Source organism: Nilaparvata lugens, chromosome 11, assembly GCF_014356525.2.
Source record: "Nilaparvata lugens isolate BPH chromosome 11, ASM1435652v1, whole genome shotgun sequence".
Classification (NCBI taxonomy): domain Eukaryota; kingdom Metazoa; phylum Arthropoda; class Insecta; order Hemiptera; family Delphacidae; genus Nilaparvata; species Nilaparvata lugens.
This window is the reverse complement of record NC_052514.1, coordinates 26,259,460-26,285,688: the sequence shown is the minus strand read 5'-3', so window position 1 is coordinate 26,285,688 and position 26,229 is coordinate 26,259,460. Positions and strand designations below refer to the sequence as shown.

Here is a 26,229-nt window from a genome sequence, read left to right as displayed (position 1 = left end):
TATCTAAAAGTTTTAATAATGAATTACGGAGAAATTACTAGGAATTTTTCAGTCAAGGCTGAGTTTCACCAGTAGGCTTACCTTAAACTTCAGATCTGTGCTGTATTTGCTTATTATTATTGTTGATTGTATTGCATTAAGAAGTGGAATTCGATAATAAAAAAGAAACAATTATTACTCTACCTCACTTTTAAATATTGATACAATTATTGTACTTTGAATTCAAATTCGATTCTTCACTTTTAAATACTTGCGATACGTACCTTTCTGACAATGGACAATGTAGCCAACATTATATTGTTGAGGCTATGGAGATATATCATCGTATTCTATTGTTTGATATCAAAAACACAATAATAAATATTAAATTATGAAACAGTAATTTATAAAATATATTATTATAGACATAATACCGCGATTCACGATACATAATTATATAGATTATACAGTCATTATGAGATTATCTCTCTATGATTTTTGTGAGATCGGACATGATCAGCTGTTATTCAAGGTCATTTTACAGCCCTAGGGCCGTAAAGTTTTACCGGCCTGGTCGGAGAACAATCACTTTCGGCCTCCATATGACGCACGTAAACCAGCTCATTACATCCAAGTGTGGCGAAAACGTTTTTCCTCATAGTTTCCATTTTTATAGTAGGTACTTTTCCTCATAAGATGAGGACTCCATATGACATTTACATTGTAAAGACTTCATCGAGAACCTGAAAAATAGTAGGCGTAATTTGGTAGGCACAAAATAGTAGGCAAAATTTGTAAAATAATTGAAATCTCTCAGCTATTTTGTTACTTGATAGATTCAGTTCTTCTTCAGTACCTTGAAAGATCAGATACTTTTTCTGTTGTAAGCTGTGAAGATATGATATACTAGGCAGGCTCGCTTTGCTCGCCCTATCCGTCTAGCCAGGGGACTCCGCCTCTTGGATGATTCATCCATAAAAAAGACCAGCAGGCTCACTTCGCTCGCCTGCATTCTTCTTCATTTGAGCTTGCTTCCTCCCTTGAAATAGTCAATACAGATTTTCAGGACTTATTCAATCACCAGAGATCAATAAAAACATCAAATATCAACACTCATAATCCGTCAATTTCATGAAGGAATGGAGTTAAGATCCATAAATTCACGCAGTTTTGTAATAATTTATATTGAATAGGAGCCGAAAAGTATAGTTTTCATTTAAAATCGCTAATAAACTTCAGTTTAAGAAATTTTTACATCAAAAAAGGGTTTAAATATAACTAGTTGCAAGCTATTTACTACTAGTTACTTGTAGTTGGTGACGACTACTCATGGGAACTGAATGAAAAAAACTCTGCTCAAGATAAGCATTTCCTTTCCATCTCAAAAACTGACAGCAGGTTGAGCTTTGAAATATTACTTTCATGCTTTTTAGCGGAACTCAACAACTGAATAATAATTGAAGACGGAAATTGATTCTGAGAAACACGTCCAGAAAAGACAACTTTCATTCCATCATCTAGTCGAAAAGTTGCTCCCCTATTTATAACAAGCTGAACAGCCATTCCATAATCCTGTTCTGTATACAAGATTCCCAACACTTTTACCAAAGATTAATATTTATCATCATAATTATTCAATTATTCACATTACTCTTGAATGAACGGCAATAAGTTGTGAAAATCTCTTTACGCTTTGACCTCAATGTGATAAGTGCATCTTCAAATGAGATTAAATGAGACTACATTATAAAAGATTTTACTTTTATTTGTTCCAGTTTCTGACTACTGTACATTGAGATTAAATGACTACGGTCAGACCCGTAAAACGCATTTTACTCGAGAAATGAATAGCAGAAAACCCCCAGAAATGAATAGCATTCTTTGGGCCAGGAAAATCATTGTACATGATTCGATGATTAGTCTACACCAGTAAAACACTTGACAATAATATAACTAATTTTTATCGAGGAGGCCATGATGCCTGCTCATATATATGGGTTTGAGATTTGTGCCTGAGTGATGAAATTTATGACGATCATTATTGAATTAATCTTCTATCTCGAGTGAGTTCCGAGCCACTGGAAAATATCAAAAGCGCAAAAATTATTACAAAAGCAAGAAGTGGTTATTCTCCCATGATAATCAACTTTCTTCAACTAATTGGGAAAATATTGTATTGAATCCTGTTGCCTGTTCATTGATGAATTGGATGAACGACATACCTAATCATTCAGTATTCAATATATTTGAATCAAAGTCATTGTTCTTATCAATTCTCAATTCACCACATAAAAATACAAAACAAAATTACAAGATAGGATTGATGTAAGACAATTGAGTGAATTGTTTACAAATAAAAATATAAAATATATTTGTTTATAAATATTGTTTACAAATTCATAAAGTGAATTTATCTCTTTTGATAGAGATTAATAACCTACTGTGTGTTTTAAACTCTTGCATGAACATTCAAGTTCATCCATCTACTTTGGCAATCATCATAAAGTTGACATAATTCCCAAATTCATCATGCAGTACTAACGCAACAAGTTATGCTTGCATTTAAAACAATGATTTCGTAATAAATACAGTACCGTTTCAGAGAATAATATTTGTATCTACTTACATAATCATGGACGTAAGTCTGCCACAGAATACATTGTCAGTGATAGAATGTAGTGGCATAAATTGCGATTTCAAATCAAAATCTTGAAAGATCTGGGTTAAACTCAGGTAATACATTCTATTGAATGGCGTATCGGTAACAGAGTACCTACTGTACTTTGTTTTATAACTTGTTTTGGTGTCAGTTCATAGCCTATTCGCCTATTTCTAAGATACGATACTATTAGATAATAATTTTCAATGAATTATTTACTTGTCATATTCAGAAATATACGAATTTTGGAATTCGATATTTTTGTTCTGAACATTTTCGAGAAAATTCATAGTTTGTTCATACTTAAAAATCTTCAAAATGAAGAAGATTTTCACATTCTGTTCTCCTTTCATCATGGAACATTTTGTATAATAATTATCATTGATCTATCAATCTATCTCAAGAGTATATGAGACTTATTTCTTACAAATAATTATCCATGAAATCACACATTTATGATACTGTAATGGTAATAATTTACCAAAACGAGTAGGTAACTTTAAATTTGATGAGTGATCGAATAATGATAACCTATATGATTCAGATCAAACCATCAACCATGGCAACAGACATAAACCTTTAAAATGAATCAGAATAAAATGGCAGATGAAAAAGTATTTAATCAGTGATCCCCTGGGTAGAAGAACTCGATTAAGAACTGTTGTATTGTATGTAATCTTTGAAGCCCGAAACTTTAAATTATACAGAGTTGATGAAAATCACGGAAACAGCTGGATATTTCTCTTACAAGAATAATTTGACAGTGGTTTCATTGGGGATCCTATTTGAAATGAAAAATCACTCTGTCGCTTCAACGTCTTTGTCCCTTACATGAATTTAAATTCACTGTCTGTGTGATTGCTCCGAAAAAACCTCAGTTGATGTTCTGAATGGAAGAAGTGTAGTAATTACATGCAATAGCTGACTTCAGCTGACTAAATGATAAATCACAACACATTTCTCCAATGCACTTTCAATGTCATTTTTATATCCTGAAAAAGGACGAAGGAGTGAGTCAATTTTGTTGTTTAATGAACTTGACCTGTAAAAATGTTCGAAGAATACGTGTTCAAGATTTGAACCTGATTGATCAATTCTCTCTAAAGTTATTGTAGAACATACAAATAGACGGAGAACTTGCTAACGCTCGTTTTCCTCTTCTAATATCATTTGAATGATAAGTGATTTTATACAAATGGAAAAATGAATAAATTGATAAATAAACTTGCAGGACTGGAGTTTCATTTTGAAACCAACACATCTTGGTTGGCGAATTTGACAAGATATCTCATTGGACCTCTTCATGTTATGGAAAAACCGCAAGTTACCAAAATGACGAATCAAAGAAGAGAGAGGAGAGAAGGTTCAATGTCCGCTAGAGGCCTTCTTCTTTCTACGTCATCATTTATACAAACGGTTCTCTGGCTGTGGTTACGTCACCGAAAGTATGGCATTAACCGTTAGTAACCTCCACTTGCAGTCAGCTGATTCGCGGTCATTGCCACCATACTCCTTCATTTCTTCTTCTTCTTTACTCCTTTACTTCTACACCTTTTTATTTCTCTTTTTCCATCTTCTCGTTTGATTCCCTCACACTATCTCTCTCTATACCGTACCTACTTGGCTCCTCTTTCGTTCCTGTCTTGCTTGTAGCAGTTCTCCTTCTCAAAAAGTCACGATTTAAGTTTTATGGTAATTATACATATTATTTCCTGTAAATCTGAATATTGAAACAAAATTTGAATTAAAAAAATTGCTTGAATTGTGATAATAATATTGTATATCCAATATCTTCCCTCACTCTTGACCTTCTCTGCTCACTCATCTCTACCCGTTTTCCACTTATTATATAAAAATGCCTCTTAATTTTGATTTTGCAATAGATATTTTATATTGTCTTGTAGTGTTCATTGTATTTGTTGACTGTATTTTTTGTTTTGTGTTTAATAGTACTTTACGTAACAAGTCCGGTAACGATAATTTACCGCATAATTATGATTGTTTCTGCCCGAAACATAGTTGAGGGCAGAATTATCATACGAATGCGGTAAATACGTTACCGTACAAGTTGCGTACAATATTTTTTGTCATACTTATCTGAGAAATAATAATATTGCTGAAAAACAGAAACCATTTCCTGCTGCTGCTCGAGCTACTGCATTCTATAAACATGACCTAACCCGTAGCGCCTAGTTCAACAGACAGGCCCTTCGAGCTCAGATAGAATAATAAAGGCCTAAATTATAAGATTTCAGATGAGTTCTTATAACTTGAAACTCCTTGAATGAGTTCTTTAATTATTTGAGTTAATATATTAATTACTCAGATTTATTAGGACTCAGTAGAGTCCTAAGATACTCAACTGTAAAGAGAACATATGATCTCTTTACAGTATAGTATGATGTAATGAAAATCACATGTTTTCTTGTTCTGCAAACAGCTGTTTACCGGCTTGATTTAATGCATGGAAAACAGCTGCAATTGAGTAAGTATGACAAAAATGTATTTTTGTCATAGTCATTCAATCTCAGCTGTTTTCCATGCATGGAATCAAGCCGGTAAACAGCTGTTTGCAGAACAAATAAATATATGATTCTCATTACAGCATAATCTACTGTAATGAAACCATATGTTTTCTTTACAGTCGAGTATGTTTTCCAGTTCCGAAATAGGAACAGCAAAACTGCTACAAAAAATCACCTCCAGGTGGAAGCTCTGTCAACTTACGCAAAATTCCTGATTGGGAATTTGTAAACTAGTTTATGTTTATAGAATGCATGTAGTAAGCTCAGCACAAGCAGGTAATGTTTTCTATTTCTCAAGTATTCTTCTTCAGATTATTATGACAAAAAATAGTGTACGTTACTTGGACGTGAATGTCTTTTGCAGTGCTCGAATGAAATTCTAGTCTCGAAACATCATTCTCGCCTTCAAAAGGCCCCCTTGTGACGTAAGATACTATTTTGTTGACTGTTTTTGTATTTCTAATCTGGCCAAGTGTATTCCATGTATTATGTTGGCTGAAATAAATAATTTAATCATTCTACCTCTCCTACGTAATTCATTTTTTTCAAATACCTCTTAGTCCAGGCAATGAATGCTCAAAAAAGGGTATAGAGGGAAAAGTTTTGAAGACAATTTTTGACCCCAAAGCTCTGTTTAGGGTAGTGAGGAGGTACCCTCAGCCCTCAACCCTTTAGCACAAGGGGTAGGGATGGGGATTTTTGATATGTTCACACCCTAATTGGTCCCAACAAAGCTGCGAAGTCAAGAATTGTGTTCAAAACATTCTCTCCAAATTCCTTTGTCAATATTGGTCTATTTTTGAAAAACTGAAGATCTCACACTCAAGACTGAAACTGCTGCAACAGCAGTGGGGATGTGCTTAAACTTGTGAAATTATACATCAAATTGAAGAGAACTTTATGCTTTATAAGCTCATGATCAGCATGGATTTTTCTCATCGATATTCAAAAAGTTATGAGAGCGAAAAATTGAAGGAAAATGTGTTTTTTCAAAAATGTCACAACTTTTAGAGCGGGTATCTCGAAAAGTGAAAAAGATATAGAAAAAGTTGTTGGATCAATATTGTAGGAAATTATGCAAGCTTTAATTTTCTTCCTGAATAGTCATTTCTGTAAAATGCATAATTTCCGAGTTATATGCGAGAAACCAAAAAATTGTACCTTCGAACCACCCCCGCCCCCTTAGCACAGGGGGTAGGAGTGGGGACTTTTGATATGTTTACCTCCTCCCTACCCTAAACAGAACTGCGGGGTCAAAAATTATCTTCCAAACTTTTCCCTCTATAACACTTCGTTGACTGGGCTATCTTCTCACTCTCTATTTTCCTTTGTGAATGGAGAAATTCATGCTGAATTTTCAGTTCATGCGAGTGAAGTTCACATATGAATCTAATAGATTTAAATCTTTCTTATCCACTATTTCAGTGCCTCTTCTTTACTTAAATTCTCTTTTCGTTTGTCTCACTTATCGACCCTCTAGTTTTCTTTATCCTTCTTCTTTTCTAATCATTTGTAATTTTCATTGTGTTCTCGTTTCTCCCCTAACTTTTTGTTATCATTCTTTCCCACCACCCACATTAGTTTGATATAATTTTATCCAACAGTCCTTCATTAGTTTTCTCTCTCCAGTTTTCCCTTTTACTTCTGATCCACTCCCTTCCGATTTCCTCTTTTTTCTGTCTTACCTCCTCTCCTCCTCCTCATCATCCATTCCCCTCAAATCAGATTCTTTTCTTCCCTGTCCTCTTCTTCACTCTCTATTTCCGCTCCTCATCATTCTCAGAGTTTCTCCCCTCCATATTCGTCTCTAATGTTATTCCTGCCCTTCATAATCTTCCACTTCCCTTAACACCTTCCTGGAAATAACAGTGCTTCACTCGACTTTAACTGTTCCACACTCTGCAAAGCACCGAACAATAACAAACTTGTTGATACAGTACAAGCAAAACAAACAAATCATTTTTGATTTTGCAACTCATTTTTTGGTTTATACATTATTATTTATTTCTCAGTTTCTGTTCTTCCATCAACTTCTCCACTTTTTTCATACTTGTCATTTACATTTCTCTCTACTCTTCTACAACTCTTTCTCCTTTATTTCTTCATTTGTTTTGAGTACTTCTACTTCGCCAACCTCCACTCTTCCTATTGTATCCTCCTGCATCCAACTCTTTATTTACTCCCTTTTCCCTTCTTCTCATTCACTTCTCTTTTCTTTTTCTTCGCTTCTCCTTTTCTCTCGTCCTCTTTCTGCAACCCCACTTTTTTATTTTTCTTCTTCTACTACTACATTTTTCCATCATTATGCTTCGTAACAATTGCGTCTAAATTGTTACCTCACTTTTCCAAACCAATCCTGATCAGATTGATCGAGAATTACGCAGTCCTTATGTGATGAGATTGACCGTAAGATTGACCGCCAACCGCACTCACCTCTTACCTCATACACATTATTTATTAGATCCGTTATTTGCCGATCGGAGTTCAAGTGAACTGTACAAATAATGGCCAGCCTGCCAGCCAGCCAACATAACAGTCACATTGTTCTTCTCACAAGACGACAGCATTGTTTATTCTGTAGCATGTGCGTAAGCAGAGATTGATAACATTACGGACAACTGTTTTTCAGCAAGGCTGGTAGTCTACAAACCTTTTTTTGCTGAGGATGATACCAGGTGAAAATCTGATCCTCAAAAACTGTTTGTAATGAATAATCCCTATTAAATTCTCAATAAATGTAGTAAATACATAGATGCAAACATTTTCCTTCACTTAGCCAACCCCCTTCTTCTTACTTCCTGAATCCCATTCAAATTTAAGATTAGGTATTTAAAATTTGCTCTCATTTCAGTCAATTGCAATTTAACCACAATTTTCTATTTTTTCAGTTAAGTGGAGTTATTCAATGAGAACATATATTTGAACGAACCTTGACATTGTGACCAGGAATAGTCAACCGCACGAAAATAAAACGATGAGAGTACATGCAACGTTGCCAAATAAGAGTTGATCAACGTGTCCACAGGTTATCATTTCCAGACATTGTTCCAATACAGATCTACCCGAATAGTTGTGAAGAATTCGTGAAATTTCACATTTTTCGTAGTTTTGCTGTGACATTCTTTTCTCCTCGAAAATTTGATTGCCATAACACTAAAGTCGATGTGATATACATCCAAAAAGCATCTCAGTCTTTTGTTAATGCATTTATCTATTATTTACAGCACAATTTATCGTAAAAGGAAACGATGAATTTACGAAGATACTACAGTGACACACACCCACTTCAAAGTATCAACTTGCTTCACTTTCATGATCGTCCACTGCACTAGACTACAGTTTCCTCCGCTCAACAAATAAGAATTTGATTTAGGAAGTTTGTCAGTCAGTAAGTTGAGCCGGTAAGTGGATAAGTTCAGTTAGTTGTTAACTTGGCCGATGTTCCAAGTGAATCAAGTTGGAGTTGAGTGTGGTCCTCCACCACTAGGACACCCTCCTGCTGCCCCCAACTTCTGCAACTTTAATTCCTGTCAACTTTCTTGGATGACGTGTTAGCGGCGCAAAGGTGTCCCATCTTATCGCGGAAAATGATTGTGTGAGACTGGCGTTTCACACCGCTACGATGAAAAATTACTTCTCCGAAATTGCGAGGAAACTTTAGAGGAAAATGGTGTCATAAATTTCTCAAACACTTTCATCATTAGGTCTTGGATGTGTATCACCATCAGAATATTTCAACAATGGCATTTTTTATATATGAACAAACTTGTTATCTATATTACTCAAGGTAAGAAAAATATATTACACTTTTCAAGAATAAACCGTTCGTAGACCAAAATGAAAAAAATCAAAATTCTATTCTGTATAATTCTTTATAATAGTATTCTATTCTGTATGATAGTGTGCAATTAATATAATATGGCAATTTTTGTCCAATCACTTGGATTCGGTGCTCAAAAAATGGCTCGATAATACTTGATATATTAGGAAATTGTGAGAAGTCATGATTATATTTGAAATGGGCAATATGTTAATCTACAAATAAATAATTTACCAATAAATAGCAACATCATTGAGTCTCGATGACTTATAGGGCCTAGGGAAATGATGAAGACGAATTGAAGAAGAAGAAAGAAATGGTGAAGACGTATCGCTCAGTTGTCATTTTTTATGTGAATATAAAGCACCCTGCACACAAGGATAATAGTAGCTTCTACTAACTTCTAACTGCTGCGGGAACGTGGAATTGGAAATGTCATATACATTTGTGTTCTCACAGGGATGGTGGAAACTCTTATTGTCTCTGTGTGCAGGCTGCTCAGGAATCGAATAAAATTGTATTAATTCTGATGTACAATAAAGAAGTTTCTATTCTCAATACACTCACTTTATAATAAGAAAGCCAAAAGAAATTTCTCAACTTCTCACATACAAAACGAGAAATAAACTTGTAGACCAATATCATATACCATCACATATTTATTGCAATGTGAAGCTACATCAATCCTCTTCTCTCAAAACACACATATCTCTAAAAAGTGCATCAACAAATACAGCTCTCCTCTCTAAAATGTGAAAACTGAATAATTCTCGAAACAAGCATGGTGTGTGTCAGAGACTCCTCTCCCATTAAGCACTGTCGCGCAAGTACATCAAAACCCTTTACCTAGCGCGTATCGGAGTAATCAAGACATGAAACAAAGTACTCAAACTAATTGTGAAAAAACTACTGTCCAAAAAACTCATCACTCCACCTGAGGCTGAGCGCTGAGCAAGTGTGTATGTACCAGGCTACTACAAATTGCACTTTTCGCGTACTACCAACATGCAAAACGAGAAAAAACGGGTTTAAGAGCGATGCGATGGCGAATGGTTCGCATGTAAGAGCAATTAATTCAACTGATGAAAGCGTTGGTTGGTACGACTGCTCGTTTGAGAGTCGCTGAATCCATTTTCTTTTGAAAGATTACAATACTGCCAACTGTCCATTGTCAGTGACGTTGTAGACAGTGTTACCACTTTTCAAATTTAATTAAGGGTTTTGGGAGAAAATCACCGGTGTAGAGATGCAGCCCTAGAAGCGAGACATCAAATGGAAATTACTGCTTTCCAAGAAAAATCAAGGTACCGAACTTTCATTATTATTCTGAATTTTCAAGTTCCTCAAGTACAAAGGAGTGATTTTTGAGCATTGGTATTTGTGGTTATTCGACTGTGAACACGATATCTCAATCCTAAATCAACGGAATCATCTGCAATTTCCAAATTGAGCTCCCCACTCGGAAAGTAATCTTTCATAACAGGAGAAAAGGAGAATGCTAGCAAATATTTCGAGCATATGTGATCAGATTTGTCTGTGAATATGATAAATTATGGCAATAGCTTTTTTACTCTCAGATAATACAGTAAAATGTTCATGATAATCCTTGATATTGAATTCTTGGTAGGTTCTTTAAAACATTCCTCACTCAACAACATATTTCTCGTGAGTGATGATTCACAGTTAAATCTCAAACCTTACTATCAAGCTGACTACACAAAAGAATGATTCAACACAAGAAAGGCAGTTATCCGTTATTACACGGATTATGAAGACAGTCGATGATTGACGGGTCTCCTCTCACTCCTCCTCCTCCTCCTGTGTCTCCTCCTTGTTTTATCACTTATTTTAGGAGAAGATGGCCATAATAACATCAAATCAACAGACACTCTTGACTTGGAGAAGGTAGATGAAATCACTATAGGCGCACCGCTCATTCGGTTATAACAGCAGGGAAGCCATGGATCAGAATTATCCGACCCTAAAACGAGTTGTAACGGTTTTACACCAACACCAACTGGTAGCGAATAGGAGATGAAAGTATTTTGAAAGAGAATGTAGAAAACAGAGAGTTCAGGATAACAGTTCAAGTGAGAGAGATGGAAGGTGGCTAGAAGAAAATGAACTCAACTAAAACGAGGAGGAATGATGCTGGGGTGTAGACTTTGAAGAGGATTTGTGTTGAGAATGAGAGAGGAAAGACTTGTGAGGAAGACAGGAAAATATGATCTGATCAGGTAAGTGAGAGGGAAAATTACCAGAAGAAAATGAGCTCAACTAAAGAGAGAAGTAATGATGTTGGAGTGCAGGAGTAGATACTGGAAGAACTAGAAGATAGAAGATTATGTTGAGGCTCAAAGAGAGGACGATTAGTATTATATGAAAGAGAGGGAGTAAGAAGGAGAGAGCGTGGCAAAGATAACAGTTGAAGCGACAGAGAAGGAAGATGACAAGAAGTAAACGAACTCGAACTAGAAAGAGATGATGAGGAAGATTCTTTGAGGTAGGGCTGAACTTGGTGTTTAGAATGAGGAAGAGAAACATGGATGAAATGTGAAAGAAAGAGATGCAAAGATGAAAAGTGAGTGAGAAAGGCGATCAACGAAAAGGGTAGTAACGATGCTGGAAAACTCTGCGGGAAAAACAATAATGATCTTGAGAGTAAGTGAGAAGACTAAAGAAAGAGGAGACAAGAAGACTGTGATAAAATGATGAGCGAAGACGAAAGATTCATATAGAAAAAGACAACGAAAGAGAAAAAACAGAGTGATGTCGTGATGAGATGAGGAGGAAAATTCATGGTTGAGAATCAGAAGGAAGAAAACTCCAGAGATCGTCGCCAAAAACAGAGAGAGAGAGAGAGAGAGAAAGAGAGCATATCATCTGACAGAGAAATTAAGATCAAGAGAATGAATCTAAAAGAGAAGAAGAATGTAGAGGAATTCCAAAGAGGGAAGAAAACTCGAAGAACGGAAAAGAAAAGCAAAGATTTGTCAGAACGAGAGGGAAGTGAATGAACGCGTATCAAGTACGGCGTCTTCTTAACTCTCTCTCTCACTCACTCTCTCTCTCTTTTATATTTATTTCTCTCTCCATCTGCTGGTTGATGCTCAAGTGTTACTTTCAGCTGATCCAAGATGAGGGGTCGTTGACCCCAGGAACAAGGTCAGGCACATTCCTGATAATGGTACAGTGAAGGTCACAAACACATCCCTTTCCTATTGGGCCAATTAAAATTTCAAATTAATTTTGTTCAATTTATTCATTAATTACACGTATGTTCATGAAGGAGATGCTATTTTATATTTTGCTTGTGATATATTGTTACAATGTTCATTAGGTTTCGTTATGCAGAAGAATGTGCGAGGGGTATGCATAGCAAAGAATGATCTTGAGTCATGAATCTTATCGCATATTTTGTAGATTCAATTATGAGTATTATTTCTCACAAAAGTAAAGACACAACAAAGGAAAAAGTTCAAGGTAATATTTCATGAGATATCTTTCATGGAAGTCAAGAATATAATTATTACAACATGATTAATTTTCAGTAATGTGGAATCTCCCTCTAGAGAAAGATATATTGATTGCAATATTGAAACAATTTTAATGTAAAATGAGACTAAAAATCATCTAGTTATTTCAATAAATCAATAACTAGTTGTAGTAACTCCAATGATTTCAATTGAATTCTGATTCCTTCGATTGACGGTTCGAGATTGGTTTTATATGTTTTTAGTTTTCGAGTTGGGTCGATAACAAAAATCCTTTTTTGGTAAGTTTAGGGTTCACCTGTTATTCTCTCTCTTCCAAGTTGCATTATATCATAATTTTTGATAGTGGAAATTGTTTTAGATTGCTGTGTCTAACCCTTTTGTATTTTCAATTGATATTTAATTCCATAGATCAAGTAAATTTATATAAATTTCAACGAAACCTGTATATTAGTGGATAATTCATGTAAAAATCAAAATACGTTACGTTTGACAGTCTGTTCTTCCTTCTACAAGTAAGTCATTATGGTTAAATTGATTGGAATAATATAATATGGTTTTATTGCATTACTCAATTAGTGAATCAATACCCAGTTCAAAGAAATATCACAGGACATATACTTAATTTTAGCAACCTTACTACCAAAACATTTCATAGGAATCATCTCAAAAATAGTCAATCATAGTTCACACTTCACAGCACTTACTCGATCATAGATTCCTATCAAATCGATGCAATTCCCATGAACTTGCATCGAATGCCGTGGCTAAGTCAACGACCGCTTTGTTTTTTCAGTCTCATCAGATCATTTCTTTCTTCCCAGACCTGTCTCGGGTCTCCTCTGCACTCTGCAGCCTGCCGCGGTTCCAGACTTATTTTCGAACGGTAACGCACACTTACCCGCTGCGCTGTGCGCCGTTACAATCGCTCTTCCTGCATCCAGATGGAAAGGTCCACATCTTATAAACTGTTCCAGGTTTATAACGGAAAATCCTCTGATCCTGCCTGTGTGTTAGCGGTCATCTGTAATAAAACACTGGCTTTAATGATGCCATTTATTCCAACCATGACAGAATAAAGCGACATTAGCCTCAAACTAACCATTACTGGATTACTGTGCATCAGTTTTCCCAAAGGTTATGGTACTAGTTTGAATAACTGTTACTACTGGATATGTCCATCAATCTTTAATACAGTAAGTCTTGGTAAATTCTTTGAACCCATGAAATTGGAGCTTATAATAGAATGAAATTCCAGTTGTATATCCATCAGTCCTCCAGATTTATCTAGTAAAAAATTATAGAAATATTGAAAAACTTATAGTTGTATTCCATCAGTCTCCTATTACCACCAAGTATTTCTTATCATACCAAGTAAATAGGAATGTTGAAAAAATCGTAACCCAGTTTCATTTTAAACTTATCATTACGAACTCTGGGATGTTCTTCCTAAACTGTAAAATGAAAAACTGTGATAGAAACAGATCTTGTTGTATTTCCACAATATTGAAAAACTGATTCTCACAGTTCTAATATATTGAGAATAAATTATCGAATCAATGAGTTTTTTCATTATACAAATATTTTATTACCTGAAATTAATTTTTCGTAAAAAAGGTAAATTAACTTAATTTTTCGAGGTAGTAATTTTTTCTTATATAGGTACTTGCAAATCATGTTGAAATAGAAATGTGTCGTGCAATTAGAAATTAAGTGTCGAGCAATTAGAAATAATTACATGTAGAGGCATTCACTGAAGATCTCGAATCTAAAATAAAAGCGAAATGGCACTCACTGACTGACTGACTGACTGACTCACTCACTCACTCGCAGAACTAAAAATCTACCAGACCAAAAACGTTTAAATTTGATAGGTATGTTAAGTTGGCCCTTTAGAGGCGCACTAAGAACGGATTTGGAAAAAAATTCAAAGATATGCCCAAAATCTGCGTTTTTCTAGCGTTTTTTAACGTTTTCTCAGCTTTATCGAGAACAAATGAACAGAAAATGTTCAAATTAAGTACAGAAGCTCAGCTAGGGTGTAATAATGTTGTGTTAGAAGGAATTTGCAATAACGTCAAAGATACGCCCAAAATTAGCGTTTTTCCAGCGTTTTTTTTTTTTTTGCTTTTTCTCAGATTTATCGAGAACAAATGAACAGAAATTGTTCATATTTAGTACAGAAGCTAAGCTAGGGTGTGATAATGTTGTGTTAGAAGGAATTTGAAATAACTCCAAAGATACGCCCAAATTTAACGGTTTTTTGTGTTTTCTCAGTTCTTCCATCAAGTAACAGACAGAAAATGTTCAAATTTGGTACAGAGGTTTAGCTAAGGTCTAAAAATTTTGTGATGAGGTGACTTTGATATTTCATGAAAGATACGCCCAAAATCAGCGTTTTTCCAACGTTTTTCTCAGCTTTTCTGCGTTTTTTCAGTACTTTGACTTCCTGATGGAATAAAGCATGCTCAAATGAAATATGCAGGCAAGCGAAGCGAGCCCGCTGATCTCATTTTTGGACGATTCAGTCGGGGGTTCAGGTGGCCCCTTGGCTTAACGGATATGGCGAGCGAAGCGAGCCTGACGGCTAGTTATTAATATAAGCTCAATTCGTTCAAAACAACATGATGAATTCCTTGATCACAATTGAATTAAGTATTGTAGATCTATTGTGATAACAATACAACGTAAATAAACAATAATCCTGTAAGTGATTCATTGCTCAATTTTCACATTTTTCAAACCAAGCATTATTTGACAATGGATGAAGAGATATACTAAAATCTATGATATTGCGGTTCAAATGCTACAACATAGGAGCAAAACATAAGCTTTTGCTGAAAAAAGACGTTGGTAGCTCCTACATTACATAGCCTGAATTAGTTATAACCCTTATTCTTCACAGAATTTATGTACTTTATTAATATTTCCTTGTTACTTAAACACACACCATCCTACATATGCTTAGAATTGAATGAGAGAGCTCCAAATTTGAAAAAAGTTGAACTACGACGAACCGCTAAAAGGGGAAAGAAAAAGGATGATCGGAAAACGAGAGGTGTTGCGATTTCGTTTTTGTAAAAAGGTTGTTGAACTCCCATTTTCCCACTTCATCCTCCTTTTCCACTTCTCCTCAGCTCTTTCTTTCTCTTCATCAACCCATCTTTCTCATTTTCTCTCAATTTTCCTATTTCTATTTCTCTCTTCAACATTTTTGTTTTCTTTCACATTCTCCCCCACACACTAATGCCAGTGCTCCATTCTAAATATTTTAATAATAATGTATGGTAATTGTAGGAGAACACCTGGGTGTTACAAAGGCGTTCGCTGGATTATCATAACCGTTTTTGGGTCTGCCACGTACCCACACATGTTATTGAAACGAGAGAGGAATGTACTATGCCAAAAAATAAACAACACAAAACTTATTCTAATTTGGTTCGCTAGATTGTCAAATTTCATGCAAGAAATAACCTCCAAAATGAACATCAACAATACATTCAAAATTCAAGGTGAAATCTAAATGAATTTTATGTGATCATTTCTCAAAAATGTACTAAACATTTGAAAATGTTTAACTTAAAAGTGAAAACATTATTATGAGCGGGTATTTCGTGGAGATTAGGATGAGACATCAGACATCATTCTATTCTAAGCAAATAGGACCTACAAGTATTTTATATTACCTATCCTAGTATCTTAAATTACCTCGTATCCCACATTACCTATCTCTGAGATACAACATTATTTACTCATTATGGATGGAATTCGATTGAAATGTGATGAAATTGTCATTTCCAAAACTGAATGTATGTTTCAAGATCAGAATTTCTCAGAGATTGTCAACCCAGCAATACAACATTGTTACAGTGTATTTTAAATATTGAATAAATTTAATAATTTGGGAGTTGCAAGAAGGTATGTTCTTCAAGGAGTAGTTGATTGAGTAGTTGGCGCGATTCCTCAATCACAAACCTAAAAAAAATATTGAAAGTAAACAATTCTAGTAAGATCGATTATATCATTGAGGAGCATGCTTCTAGATTTAGAGTAATGAGAAAATTGAGAGTATATGAAATAAATAACAAAATGAGAATTTATTTCGTGATAAACCAATTGATTGGAAGATTTTATTACGGCTCACACAAAGCATCAATGTTTTATAACCGTTGATTTCCGTGACTGGTAGATAATACATGATTTTCAAAGAAAAGTGTCTAAAAAGCCCTTTAAACAATACAGAGAGGTTGATGAACTGGATGGTTTCTGAGTTCCTCACCAGAAAACCAATACTGCATTACCTTTTGTACAGCCTAAGAATACTTTCTGAACGAAACAATGTTTGCAATTATGGAAGACATCTGTGAATGGATCATTCAACGTTTTTTATGGGTAGAATAACAGCTAAAGAAAAGCGATAAGTGAGAAAGAGAATGTAGGGGACAAGTTGAAAGCAGAGGAGAAGCAACAAGAGTTCGATAACCTTTCACAAAAATGGAGTCGCACCTTTTTGCAATTCATCTTTTAGCGCGCTGTCCGCTCACAAAGCTAGCTAATCCATGTAACCTGTAATTTGCAATATTTTAAAAACATCTTTGTAGGTGGTTTACCGAGGCGTATGAATGGAAAATGAAGGACCTTCCTTTTCGGATTACTTATAAACCACAGGAATATGTTGTAAGCACTTGATAAATGAATGGATTTGACAACTTAAAATATGAGGATAATTGTTATAGTTTTTTCTGTTACACTGTCATGAGTCATAAGTATTAATATCATCTTGGTATTGAGTGGTTATCTTATTGAGTGTTGTGGCAACTCAAGTATCAAGTGGGAAACTTAATAATCAGCAACTCAGTTTTTCTATTTTTAGAGTTCCAGTCTTGGTGAGCGGAATTCTCATCAATTTAATTCTATCAGCTCCAAAATTGATAATAATTATTAGCACATTGAAAACTGTTGACTTATAGGGAGATTGAGAGTGAGATTGGATTTGGATTCAGTTGATAATTGATATAATGATTGATGTAATATTATTCATCATCTTCGACTTCTCATTCCATAGATAAGAAATATTGTTGTGTAAAATATTTCAATTATAAATGAATAATCTCAAACCTCCTCATAGGATACTCTCACTCGAAGAATTTGAAGAAAGTCATTATTTTTATACAGGTAATAGGAGATAAGATGCATACAACATTGAAAGTTGTGTAATCTGTTGAAGGAGATATTTTTTCTAGCTTTAAGCCCAGAACCATCACTTCATATTGCTTTTTTGATCAATTTTATCAATCAAATGAATCTTTCGGACATTAAAAAGGTACATCATGAAACGTTTGATTTGAAAATTCCAACATCAGAACTCATCCTTATTTTATTACACCAGAAACTTTGGGTGAGAAAACCCACCCAACTCTTCCACTCTAAATATTCCATGAACAGTAAATAGTACAGATATCATCAGACACTCTTCAACATAGACACTCTGTAATGATATTCAAACCGGAAATTGGCAAAACGCTGTTCCCAGTATTCATCATTAAGATCGTTTCAGAAGATATTGATAACGATCATCATTCGATGATGTCTTCCATGTGATAATATCACAGACATCAGTGTGATGTCCAAGGGGAACGACACCAGACATCAGGGTGAAGGGTGACGATCGAAAATCAAAAAAACATTCTTATTTGCAATAACCTACGTCTAGTAGGGTCGACAAAGTTGTAAAAGCTTGGAGATAAGTTGAAAGTGTTATAGGGAACATACGATAAAAGTGGAACTGATACTGGAAAGGTACATCTTATAGGCGAGTAGATGCTGGAATGACGTTGAGGATCGTATACTTACTGTAACAAGATTGAAGAGTAGTGTAATTCTGGAGGAATTGAATTGTTATTCCTTGGGAATTGATGGACAATCATGTCATAACACGACTGAGTGGGTGCAAATCATTATTGGGATCTATATATGAGTGCGCAATCATAGGACATCAGCATTAGATATAAATTTTGATGGGTATGCTCGCAAGTTTTCAAGAGAAATGTTGTTTTGTGTGTTCTAGTTCGAATGATTTCTAATACTGTTTGAGGTTTTATAAAAATGTTTATCGATGAATTTCTCCAGGTGCTTTGATTGGTAATCAAATAATAAATATAATGTTATTTCAAATGTTTTCAGCAACGTCATTTTAATTAGTTAGCAAATAATGGGATACATGAAAATACATGATTAAATGCCTTCGACCACCTGATTATTTTGTTTTTGCTCTGGTAGCGAACTTTGGCAAGTCTGTTTCCTTGTGAATTTTCTTGTGATTAATTGAAATGTTGCAGATTTGAATCTCAGATACTGTCCGAATAAGATGAGACTCATCACTGATTTAAAATTATGAAAATGTAAATGGAGGATTACCTGGTAATTTCAATTACTTTCGCTTTATGATCAAAGTGATTAAAAAACTTAGTCTATTGGGCTCATGAAAATCATATAAAATATTCAAACTCAGCAAACATAAATCAGTCTGGACTTCTATAGAGATTTATTGTTTGCAATGTTTTTGAAGGAAATAAATTCGCTTATTCATTCCAACTACAAACATAGAAAAACCTAAAGATTGTAACAAAATTACTGAGAACCCAACCACTTAATCATATTACCTTGATTATTGGCTACACCGAGTAATCGGGTTTGGAAAAAGACAGCAATTTCGCTGTTATACAATTATTCAAAAATGTTCGCCCGATAGGCAGGGCAGCTAACAGCACCTATTCAAAGGCCTATCTGATGGAAAAGTGGGTTTCCTTTCATTGTTGCAGCAGCAAAGTGACCTCTTGCACTACTTTATTTGTTGCATACACTGTAAACAGCTCTGGGTCACCTTCCTAATAGATATTATCTCTCTTCAATCATACTCTCTTGCTCTCTCTTGCATTATCTTCTCCTCTTCGACACCTCAATCAATCCTTCCTCCATTCCATCTTTAGCCTCTTCTTCTCTCTCTTCCAATATAGTATTATATTTGTTTTCTTATTCTCTTTTTCTCTCTATATCTTGATATTTTCCTTTGGTAATATTTTCTCTCTATGTGGAAATTATGAAAATTTAGATTTTTTAAAGATTGAGATTATCATTGTTAAATTGAGAAAATATTATCTCTTGTTTTTATTGATAGGTGTTAGGTGTTAGTTGATTGATGATATTGATAGGCGTTTGTGACACCAAGTCTTTCAGTTTTCAATATAAAATTCACAATATAAATTCACATGATCTGAAAACCTCATAACTGATTTAACAAAATGGACTGAATTTAAAAAATAATTGTAATTGTAATTGTAGAACTTTTTTATACCATCATTTAAAACATTTTTTTCAATAAAGCATAATTATAGTTCAGCATATTTGTAACTAACAAAACATGAAATCATATCCTTGGAGGAAAAGTGGAATCCATCTTCAATTCTCTGACATCTCTAGACTCATATCAACATAACAATCACTACCTCCAGGCCACATTGTCAGTTCAAGTTGATATTGGAGAACATCACACCATATATCCACATCTATAAAAGCAACTAAATATAGATGTAGAGAGACGTGTAGAACAACTAAAATACTTCTTATATCATCACACTTCATTTGAATTACAATGAATTTTGGTTACAAGAAGCTTCAGTATTGTAGAAGACTCTGTCAAACAAATACTTCTAGAAAATTGGTTATTCATGCTCAGAGGAAGGGCATTTATTTGATCTCTATTTTATATATCTGCCAAAACATAGCCAATAACTTCCAGATATGAATGCATTTAATCAAAAATATTTCGTTCAAGAGTGAGATTTCACGGGAGGCAAGTCGTACTCATCTTCACCCCGTTCCAAACAATATTCAATTGAAGGTTGGAGGTTGGTAGCACTGAGCTACCGTGTAAGGATGTTTTTCTAGTTTGCTCTATAGTTTTTAGCATTTTACAGTGGTTAATTGCAAGAAATTGTGAAATTTATACAGTTCGGACGGTTTTTCTTAGTGCAAAGTACCTGGTTTAATGAATTCCTGAACTGCATGACTGCTGAGTGTGGTACACGAGTGAGTTACATGGACAGACCAAACACGATTTGAACTTTTCGACTCCATTTTTCGTAACCGGCATGCCCGTGATTTCACTTGTTATTGTTCTATAAATAACTTGAATAAAAGTATAAATAGCTTGTTGGATTCAACTGAATAGTAGAGTTGTGGTGTGCTTACTGTTGTCTTCCAACAGTCGCCAACTGTAAGTACCGTACTTATTGGTGTTCATGGGAGAAACTTGAACCTTTCATACGAATGTTGTGTTCTTTCGGCCATTCTTAATTGCCAGCAGTTACCTGTGATCACTACAAACTGTAAACAACTACCGAATCTCTGTGTCTACTAATAGTGATAACAGTTTCGTCGATACTAGTTGTGTTATCTATCTTCTCAGTTGGAACTGCTATCTCTAACTGTCAAATAGACCGGCACCCCACAGCTGTTGTTTGTTTATCGGTTCTCATAGCAACAGGATTCAGTTCTTCTCGTTGTGAGGCGGGAGTTTTTCAAAATTAGAAATCGTGCACTTAATAAATCCGGCCATATCCTTACTCAGGGGCTACCTTCTCCCTTGTCGTCTTGAATGCCCTCTTGACGCTTCCTTCTTTTCAGTCTCCTAAATACGAACAATAATCTGACAACGATTTCATCTCAAAATGTCTGCTAGTAGAATAGGGCGGACACGAGCAGGGAGAAACAATCTGATTCGGGGAATGGAGGCAGATATTGATGATCTGAGGGAGGGACTTATCAACAGTGAAGTCGTGGATATAGCTATTGATCTTCACGCCTCACTGGTGGAAATTTGTCGTAGATTCTCAAATGAAGCTGTTGTGGATCTTATTCCAATTACAACTGCACTTTTGAATAGTTATGACGCTTCACTAAAGGTGAATTCTGATTTAAGGACAATGTTGAATGACGCAAATCTTGAGAATAAGACTATAATGGAAAAGTTGCGAGTTGAAAGGGAGACTAGAACGGAGATACTTGAGGATTCTTTTTCCAATGAAAAAAAGGCGGATAGCGAGATTTGTGCTCTGAAGATGTCTGTGAGGGATTTGAAGGATACTGTACAATCTCTGCAGTTGGAGATTTTTTCTAAGGATGAAATTATAAAGTTACTACAGGCAGATTCAAGAAGAGTCTCATCGATGTTTGATGGCGATGATATTGACTTTAATGCACTCAATCACAACTCAATTCCTGCTGGTTCCTTCATGAAGCCTAGGAAAACTGTCAAAAGAGTGTCACCTACTGATCCTCTCATTAATGAGGCCAGTGCAATCGAAATAAGCAATAGATTTTCGGTTCTCTCTACAGACACGTCTTCAACAACTGCAAGTAAGACTACTTCTCACATGTTTACGGTGAGGGCGGATGTTCATTGTCCTCCGAAACACCAGAAAAAACTTGAGACTATGTCAAAGTGCTGTGGGACATCAACGCCCAATAAAAAGAAAAGGAGAGTTACATTTCTCACCGACAGTCATGGAAAACAATTGAGTTCATACCTGCGTCGATTCAAGGATTCCTATGACACATTCGTGTATGCCAAGCCTGGTGCCAAGCTTAAGCATGTAATTGAGGATGGACTAGACTTTGTCAGGGATTTCTCTGAGGATGACTTTATTATAATATTAGCTGGTACCAATGACCTTCATGAGAATGAACCCTACCAGTTGACTCTTGCCCAGGGGATAAGTTCACTGCTCGCCTTAGATCTAAAGTCTCATATCGCAGTGTGTAGTATTCCATATCGGTGGGATATACCCACCCTTAATGAAAACATTTCTCATGCCAATGCGTATTTATACCGAATGTTGCGCGATTATGAAGGTGGACTTCAGTTGCATTACATTGATATGTGCACCTTTTTACAAATATCTCATTACACGAGGCATGGTCTCCATTTTAATAGAAAAGGTAAAATGCTGCTCTCAAAAATGTTTGCGAGTTTTGTGGAGCAGACTGTTATGGAGGGTGTTTCAACAGCTACTCCGCCTGCACTGCAGTCAAATTACCCGTTAGTGCCAGACTCGCCTGTCATTAGACTTCTGGAATCCTGTCCAGTAACTCCTAATCCAGAGTTTTCTCCTGCTCCTGCATCCTTCAAGCGAGATAACACTGGGGAGTGTTCCTTTACGCAAATCTCGGAGCCCGGTAATTTAAACTAACAGCAAGTGACAACGAAAATGAAAGCACTGTTACAAGTGATTGGATTTTCTGCCGAAACTCTCAAGTTGATCATTTTCCAGTTCCTATCATTGATATGTCTAGAGGTAGGCGAATTGGGAAGCAGTTACCGGATTTCAGCTACTCAAACCTCGAATATGTACCGATCTCAGTTGCCAATGGTATTTGCACAGTGGAAACGACTCACAATGAAGAATTCACGATCTTCCATAGTAACGTACAGTCAATAAGAAATAAACTTGGACAACTCGAGATTTTTCTTCACTCAAAGTTTACACACATATTGTGTATTAACGAACATTGGCTTACAGAGGAGGAGCTATCACTGTATGTCCCATCAGAATTTGTTTTGGGTAGTAATTATTGTAGAAAGTCTCGTACGCATGGGGGCTCGGCCATATTTATCAGGGAAAACTTGAGTTTTGATGTTATCGATGTGAAAAATATCAGTGCAGATTCTGTTTGTGAAGCATGTGCGGTGCATCTGACAAAACTGAATATGGTTATTCTTACTGTATATCGTACACCAGACTCTGATGTAAATAGTTTTATAAGCAGAGTAGAGGACATACTTTTAATAATCATGACAACTAATTTTAGATATCTTGTACTAACCACTGACTGTAACATGAACCTATTAGAGACTGGTACATCAATTGTTCAGGATTTTCTATTGCTGATGAAATCTTTTGACCTGTATCCAACTGTAAATGAACCTACAAGGAACTCCTCATGCTTGGATAATATATTTATCAATTCTTTTTCTAATAAATTAGACTATACCTTGCTCGAGCAGAATTTATTATCAGATCATGCCGGTATATGGCTTACATTAAAGTTAGATCATAAGGAATTTAATAGTAAGAGTAGTAGGAAAATAGTAAAATCCAGATTGGTAACAGAAACAAGATTAAGGAATTGCAGTTCTAGTCTGTTGAATATTGACTGGTCTTTTCTATTCAGTAGGCCTATAAGTGATGTTAACCTGGCTTTTAATCAAGTCTTGAAATGTGTATTGTCAGTTTTCAATGAGAAATGTCCAATTGTTTCTAGATCAGTGAAGGCTGGTAAGTTTAAGAAAAATAGATGGTTTAATCAGGATCTTCGTAATATGAGAGCTGTATTGATATTATATTATAATAGGTGGAAATCGACAAGTAGGGAGGAGGATAAGAAGAATTTTAAAAAATATAAGAAATTGTATGCCTCTGCAATAACAAAGGCAAAAATAGAGGCGAATGATCTGTTAATTGAGGACTCTAGAAACAAGTGTAGAGTGGCATGGAATATTGTCAAGAGTGAGCAGTGTAAGAGAGCACCAAAGAAAATTTCTATTTCTGCAGAGGTTTTTAACAGTTATTTCATAAACTCAAGCATTCAGACAAATAATGGGGAAGTTGATGGTGTACCCAGTCATCTTGAGCTACTTGAAAACTTTGTATGGGAACGAAATGAGCGGGAAGACAATTTTCATTTACGACAGATAGATTCTTCCACCGTTAGGACAATTGCTATGCAGTTGAGTTCATCACGGACTGCAGATGTGTATGATCTATCTAATTATGTTATCAAGCACATTATTGATGCAATACTGCTTCCTCTCACTCATTTAATAAACCTGATTTTTGTAACTGGGGTTTTCCCAGACTCTCTGAAATTGACAAAGATAATCCCTGTTTTTAAAAAGGGGGACCACAGTAAACCAGAGTGCTACAGACCCATTGCCATAGTTCCTATTGTAAGCAAAATCATTGAAATGTGTGTATCGATTCAGCTTTATGAGTATTTTACATGTAAGGGTTTATTGTATTGCCATCAATATGGGTTTAGACCAAAGCATTCCACAGTGATGGCTATTGAATTTGTAGTGAATGAAATACTGAAAGGCTTTGAAAAGAAATTAGTAACTGGTGCGAAATTGATAGATTTGAGCCGGGCTTTTGAGAGTATCCACCATGGAAAATTGTTGGATAAGTTAAACTTCTATGGTGTTAAAAATAAGGAACTTAAACTTATCCAATCATACCTAATCAATAGGAAACAGAAAGTTGTGGTCGCTGACACCTCGGAAAATTCTCAATATAAGGAAGTACTAGCAGGTGTTCCTCAAGGCTCCGTACTTGGACCGTTTCTGTTTCTGATTTTTATGAATGACCTTCAGTCCAATGTTCACACTTTACCTGTGCTCTATGCAGACGATACCACTCTGATTAATTCTAATGTAAGTAGGAGGGTTGTACGGAATATGCTGAACCAATCCTACGTTGATGCAAAGCAATGGTTCACCTCAAACGACTTGTGCATTAATGAGAGCAAGACAGAAGAAATATTCTTCTCACTCAATAATAATGTATTAGCAGATGTTGGTGTCACCTCTGTTAAGCTATTGGGTATGAACTTGGATTCAAAGCTTGATTGGCATGTGCATATCACTGAACTATGTAAGAGACTGGCTAGAGTTACATTTTTGCTCCGTAAATTAAAATTCTGCGTTAGCCATCAAGTTTTAAAAACCACTTATTTTGGATTGTTCCATTCTATTCTATCATATGGTGTTTACCTTTGGGGAAACTCAACCCATAGCATCAGGGCATTTTTGTGGCAGAAAAAAGCGATAAGAATCATAAGCAACCTTGGTGTTAGGGATTCATGCAGAGAAGCTTTTAGACAGCTGAATATTATGACCCTACCGGCACTTTTCATTTATCAAAATCTGTTACAGGTGAGACAAAAAATTTCCAGTTTTGATACCCAGTCAAATACCCACAATTTCAATACTAGGAATAGGGAGAATTTAACAGTGCCTCACGTTCGACTGAGGAAAACATACAAAAGCCATTATTTCCAGCAAATAAAACTATTCAACAGGCTGCCGCTAGAAATTAGAGCGCTTCCAGTTGGTCGTTTCTAAGTGGTTTCAGCAACAAAATTGCATCCGAATCGTGAACCCGTGAACTTCTCGCCCCGATTATGATGTGATGCATCCAACACCTTCAACTTGTTGAAATACATCAGTATGGCAGATATTCCCTACATTTTTCCAAAACAGAACTCTCCACCTCTTTCAAACTACAACAATTAACTTGAGGAGTACCAAGAAATTCTATCAGATGCATTCATTCTTCATCCGATAGTTTACTTACTCGCGGATGCTCCTTTCTAGAGAATTATTATTTACAATCAATAATAAACAAAAATCCCAATTAAATGCTGTAAATCACCCCGAAGACTTCTGCTACTGCAAATATTGAGAACAGGGTAAACAGCTAGATGGAAATTCGATGTGCGCTACTATACAAAAATTAATTCCATCTGTACAATCAATAATTCAAGTCATGCTTGATTATTTACAATCAATGCTATAAGTCTTACATTATTAAGTTCATAAGGTGCGAAGGTTGATTCAATATAACTAGGTCGAACATTCTTCCTTTCCAAATACAATTGAAAATTGGGTTGATGAGCCAGGGTTAAAACAAGGAT

The 26,229-nt window shown here is 35.4% G+C and overlaps 1 protein-coding gene across 1 annotated transcript in view; it reads right to left on the bottom strand.

The window, feature by feature from the left end:
* Nucleotides 1–26,229, bottom strand: part of LOC111046388 — a 158,811-nt gene that overhangs the window by 21,450 nt on the left and 111,132 nt on the right. The window lies entirely within an intron of this gene.